The following is a 6703-nucleotide window of genomic DNA, read 5'->3' as shown; positions in this document are numbered from 1 at the left end:
AGAAAACCTAATGGAAAAAAACTAAGATTTTTCTCTCTGTACTAGTTTTGCCTTGGATGAAAACTTATCCTTTGTTTGGTGACAACTGGTTCTCTCACATTCTCAGAAAAGCACACTATTTAAGATATCCATTATTGAACTATTTAAGATGTCATTTACTGGGTTGGAGAGATGGCTCAGTGGTTAAGAGCACGGGGTGCTCCTCCAGAGGTCCTGAGTTCAATTTCCAGCAACCACATGGTGGCTCACAACCATCTGAAATAGGTTGTTGATGCCCTCTTCTGCTGTGAATAAAGACAATATATATATAATTTTAAAAGATGTTAATTATTGAAGTTCCCATCATGAAGAACTTGACATATGACTACTAATGATTTTCTACAAAATAGAATCTTGTATTTTCCCAGACCCTTGAGTACATAATTCATTCAACTCATTTTAATTTCAAGTCTACTATGTTCCTGGCAAATCTAATTGTTGAAGATTGAATAACAGACAATTTCCTGACTTCCACAAAACCTAAAACTATAGTTGGATTAGGTAAATTACTATAGTTGGATCAGATAAATTAATAAATTATTATGACAAAATATAGTAAGTGATTGTCTTAATTAGTTTTCTGTTGCAGTGATAAGACTCCATGACTATGGCAGAAGGAAGTTTATTTGGGGCTTACAGTTTCAGAGGATTAGAATGAATCCCTGACTATTAGTTCAGGGAGAATGGAAGCAGGCAGGCAGGCAGGCAGGCAGGCAGGCAGGCAGTCATAGTACTGGAGCAGAAGTTGAGAGCTTACAACTTGATCCACAAGAGCAAAGCAGAGAGAGAGAGAGAGAGAGAAAGAGAGAGAGAGAGAGAGAGAGAGAGAGAGAGAGAGAGAGAGAGAGATTTTGAATGGTGTAAGTCTTTAGAAACCGCAAAGCTCATTGCCAGTGACATATCTCCTCCAAGAAGACTACTCCTCCTAATCTTTCTGAAAGAGTTCCATCAACTGGGGAACAAGTATTCACATATATATCCCATGGGCTATGAAGGGGATTTGTCATCCAAACCACCACAATGCTACATTACAAAACTAAAGCATGAAAATACAGTGATGGTGTAAGCAAATAATGTAACTGTTTTAAGTGGGATGAAAAAAGAACTTTTTACGAGGGACCCTTCTGATAAGGATCGGAATGGGATGAGCAAGACACTTAAGTAAAGTTCTAGAATAGGTTATTGCAGTGGTCAAGTCCAGAAGCTGAATAGGGCAATGGATTCAACTCTTCCAAGGACCAGTAAAAAGCACAGAGCAACTGGCCAAGAGTAAGAGAGAAGAAACATAAAGAGAGGCACTGAGCAAGACCACTTGGACCTCCTAGAGAGAACTGTAGATGGATGTTAGTTTCCTTTGTCTGTTGAAAAAAATTACTACAAACAGGCATGTCAAAAACAAAACAAAACACCAGGAGTTTATTCTCTAGGAATTCTGGAAGCCAAAATGTAGGAATCAAAGTGGGAGCAGAAGATCTGAATATCTTCTGCAGAATCTAAACAATGTTCCTCTCCAAGGTGCTGCTGTCTACTGTTATCCCTGGTTTCTAGATTCTGCCTTTGTCTTTAGGTCAACTTCTTTGCATTTTTCAAATAGTTTGCTGTAACTTCAGAATATTTTCATCTAAAATCGTTAATTTGGTTAAAGACACGCTCTATACCTTTCTTCCAATAAGGTCATATTTGAAACTTTTACCATTCAGTACATGGCCATAAAGTTTTACTCCAAAGAACCAATGAAAAGTTTGGTCAGAGATTCAGTCACAATCATCTATCTTTTAAAGGACTAGTATTTGCCATTAAGTCTTCAGGGACAAGATGAAAGCTCAGAGACCTAGTAAAAGGCAGATAACACATTTTCCCATGTTCTCCACTGCCTTTCATTTGCTTTGGTGTTTTGGATAGCAAAGTTCAAGACAGCTTGATTGCAAGATAGAATTATAAAAGGAACTCAAAATGTTCTTTTCTGTAAGTTGTAGGGTCATTTGTCAATGCTTGTAATGAGAAGGAAAATACCATATTCATCAAAGTTTCAGTTAGGCAAACTCTAGGTTGACCATTTATACAGCAAAGTGTTCATTAAGTCATTCATAGTGATGATTCTCATTGCTTACCATGTGCCAGTGAATGAATCAGTTACACTACCTACATTATTTAATATTCAGTATTGTAACATTCAATGCCAGGATCCATCAAAGTATCATAAAAGACTAGCTTAAGGTACCTGTCTCAAAAAACACAGAAATTTCTTATAATTGTGAAGGCTCTGAAGTTCTCATTCAAGCTTATTCAGTATTACGTGAGGACCCAATTTCTGGGTCATAGATGGGGCCTTTCAGTTGTGTCCTAATATCTTGGAAGAAGACAGAGAGTCTGTGTGCAGTCTTGTTTTTATGATATTCAACTTGTTGATCACTGGGCATTTCTATCATAACCCGGCCGACACCAAAAGTTCTTATTTTGCAAAATCATCACTTTGGATGAGGGCAGGGTTTTAGCATATGAATTTTTGGAGGACATACACAATCAGACCACAGTATGAAGTGAAGTAGATAGCATTAATTCTGTCTGTTTTTTTCCTAATGTCCTACAGTGTGACAGATTCAAATATCAAATTATTATAAACCAGAATATCAGTAGACTATAAACAGTGCCTTGCACTGCTACCAATAACATTTTTTAAAACTAATTTAATGTCAAGATTAAATTTAATATTTCAAATACTGTGTTTGACATGAGTCTTGAATTAGCTTACTATCTGGGCTGCTCACCTAAACCATGACCATACAGCTGGTTGTGCTTCTTCATTTAGTTGCCAAGGAAGCCGAGGTCTCTAAACTGCCTGCTCTGCTACTAGGTCATCTTTGTGATTGCAGAGGAGAGGTGTCTTCTCCATCACAGAAGAATGTCATATGTTCTGAGTATTCCTTGTATGAATCAATGACTGCTTCTAGAGAACACCTGAGTCATTCCAGGTCTGACTCTAAGACCCACTTGGAAATCATACTTGGTTCCATATTCTTTTAATACTCATCTTTGATGGAAGGCATTTGAAAGAAATTCTTTGCCATATTTAAGGGGAGAATTCCTTGTTATATTTAAAAAGCCAATGTTTACATTAGTATAGTTGATAACATTGATGGAAATCTTATTCCTACTAATATTCCTCAAAATGGTGCACCCAAACTGTAGACATCCCTTCACATAAGCACTAACTATAATCCATGAGGTTAGGTTTTTCTTCCTCCACAAATATTAAATCTGACAGAGTGAAGACTCCAGACTTAACCCTAAAGTGAAGAAAACAGAAGATGTGCTCAAACATATCGCATGACACCACCACACTCCAAATGTAAGAAACTCAAAGAACAACTGATCGAGTCCTATTAACAGTGCAAAAAAATGAAAAATGAAGTTAGAAATAGTAAAGGTATATACCACAGAACCTTTAATGTATAGCAAGCTGAGGATCCATATCTTCTAATATCATTAAAAATTATGGGAAACTTAGGGAACAGAGAACCCACCCATACCCAGTGACAAAAAGCAAAGAAGCATTGTTAGCATTTTTACATGTGGTTCTTAGATTGTGGTTACTACTTTAGGACTCACCTTATAGAACCATATGAGAACATTTATAAGCAAAGTAACAGGCTGTCTTGGAGACCTCCCTAAAACATGATCAGACATGAGTAGAAAATATCAAAGTGAATAAGGACCTTGGACATCAACATACACTCTGCTTGCAGGAGAAGAGAAGACCAGACATGGTCCTTGGTGCAGTGGTCTCACATGGCAACATAGGCTACTAAGATCAATTTGGCCCCCACCAGCAACACAGTTCCTCTCTCTATTTACATGGCCTCAGGCATCATCCCAGACCACAGGCATCTGAACATTCCTCTGTGCCAACACGAACTATGGATATCAACAGAAGCTCTGGCTATTGAAGGGTCAGGGAGCTGGACATGGCCCTTGGTGACAGCCCAGACCAGACATCAGTGTGGCCTCAAATGGCTGTGCAGTCTCCTTGTATGGGCCTGTTCCTCACCACCATGTGTCTCCAGTTTCACCTCTTTCCACTGCACATGAAATGGTCAACTTCTCTTTCTCTGCCATCTCTTCACCATGGACTTTATCCTTCCCATCTCTCCATCACATATGTGCTCATTCTAGTAGTAGCTGCTGCCCCCAGGCTACAGGGCTAGGGGAGGGCTCTTCTGTGTCTCCTGGCAGGCTGGGTTGGTGTGTGTGAGTGTGTGTGTCCATGCACGTGTATAAAAATTTAACAAACATTAATAATCAAATTGATATATATATATCTCAGATTGAATTATATATATATATGTTAAATATATTATATAAATAATCAAGTTGAGAGTTTTATATATATATAAAACTCAAGTTGAGTTATATAAGTGAATTAAATATATATTATATATAATCAAATTGAGAGTTTTATATATATATAACTCAAATTCAGATACATATATGAATTAAACATATATGATATAATCAAATTGAGAGTTTTATGTAAAACTCAAGTTGAGTTTATATATATATATATATCAGTTAAATATATATTACACAATCAAATTGAGTTTTATGTATACATATATAAGTATATACACACATATATACATATTTAAAAATAAAAATGCAAAGTAAGAGCTATACCTACTGTTTGTAAAATCCAAAAAGCATAACAGTAATTGTGAAAAACTGTACAAAATCCTCTCGGTTAGGATTTCCTTATGGATGAAGCCCTAAGTGCTCTAGAGAGTGTCTGAGTCCTTTTAAGGCTCATATTTTCCCCCAAATAAAAATGATTTCTCATTAACTCAAACTAAGAACTTCTGTGACGTTTGAAGAAATTGAACTTTAAAAACATTTCTTCTTCCATCTCTTCACAGACCCACAGTGACAGGCCAAACAAGAGCTACTCAAAATATACACTTTCTTTGCACAGTTGAGTGTCAACAAGTATTTTTAAAGGACCATCTTGGGTATAAGGTTGCACTTAAAAGTTTCAAATGTAGCGCACTAAAGGAGACTCCAGAAAATGCTGGGTTGACTCCTACCTCACTGGGATCTCTTTTTCCCTCTCTTTCCCTGCCTAAGAATACAAATTCTATAGTGGACGCTGCCCCTTGTCAATTAGAACATGAAAAAAGCCAGATAATGGACTGATACCAGTACATGGGATGTCATTCACCATGGTCAATGCCAGAAGAAACTGTTACGTCGAAAGTGCAGAGCCAGCTACAGGAAAGACAAGCATGGCTCTATTTCTGTGGGGTGAAGTACTGAGTCTTTCTAGTTAAATCCTCCTGTAATGAGCTCACACAACGCAGCCTGTTTCCTTCCTGCCACGGCTGTGTTTCCGGCTGCTACCTCTGTATCAAACAGCTGTGGCACTTCTCACTGAGACTATTAAAGACAATTTCTCCATTCTAACAAGATTTTACTCTTGAGTAAAATAATTTTTTTCCCAGTATGGCTTCAGACTTCTTTCTCCAGCGGTAATCAGTTTTCATTGAAGGGTGGCTTCCCCCTACCCCCACCCCCTCCGCCGCACACACTCACAAGTGATTTATATTAGGCATTTAAAGACAAACATGAACTGTTTTATTATTTGGGTTATTTCTTTTAAGCAAGCAAGCAAGCAAGCAAGAGAAATCCAACAATAACTCGGACTAGATTTACGGCTACCTCCTCCACCCCTGCTCTTGCCCTGGAGCCTGATGGGACTTGTGTGTCCTTGGAGGAATGGCAGAGGGAAATGCTAGGGGCCAATTGCTGATTTTATCATTCAAACACAAAATTTGTTACACCACTTTATCGGTCACAGGGAAAGCAATTATACTGTGGTTCAATTTTCCACTCAATGGCTGTACTGGGGATCAAAGTTGGTTTTTATGATGGGAAAAAATGTTTTGCTATTTTATTTGTTACTTAAAATAAAGAAGTATCGTTACTCTAATGCTTTCAGTGGGTTTTCAGCCTCCCCTCCCCTGCTCCTTCATGAGAGACAGTGGATTATTTTGGCTTTCTCCCTCCCTTTGATTAAATAATCAGCTTTCTTCCTGTCGTCTAAAGCATATTTCACTGTAGAAATGAAATTGGCACGGTTTAAGGTAACATAGCATTAGGACTCTAATCAGAGCCATGGAGGGCAAACCTGCGATATGCTATTTTTTTTCCCTCTCCGAGACTAATACTTTTTCAAAAAGCAGCATCATAATGTTTTCTGTGTGTGTGTGTGGTGGGCTGCGTGTGCATAGGAATGGAATGTGCGTGTGCTTTGTGCCTATGTGAGTATTCATTTACTTTCCGTGTGAAATGATCAACATACCTGCCATTGCATTTATAACTCTTTTTTTTTTTCTATAAAAAGAAAGCACTTAAGGAGCAACATTAGTACGGGGAAATTTTGGTATAGAAATTACACATTACAATCATGCATTTAATTAAAAATAAAGCGTCGTTTATTATACTGTCACCATCCTTTTTAAATCTTATTACCTATCATTACATTCAGAACACCAAAGAAAACAATCAAATGACAAAATTAGAAAAAAAATTAAAAAAAAAAAACATTAAAGACACCTTAAAGACAGCTTTAACTTTGGAGTTCGTTGATGTCTGGATTATTTGTTTTAAGTTT

The sequence above is a fragment of the Grammomys surdaster genome, unplaced genomic scaffold (assembly GCF_004785775.1).
Source record: "Grammomys surdaster isolate TR1022 unplaced genomic scaffold, NIH_TR_1.0 169, whole genome shotgun sequence".
Classification (NCBI taxonomy): Eukaryota; Metazoa; Chordata; class Mammalia; order Rodentia; family Muridae; genus Grammomys; species Grammomys surdaster.
The sequence above is the reverse complement of the archived record's forward strand: the minus strand, read 5'-3'. Positions refer to the sequence as shown.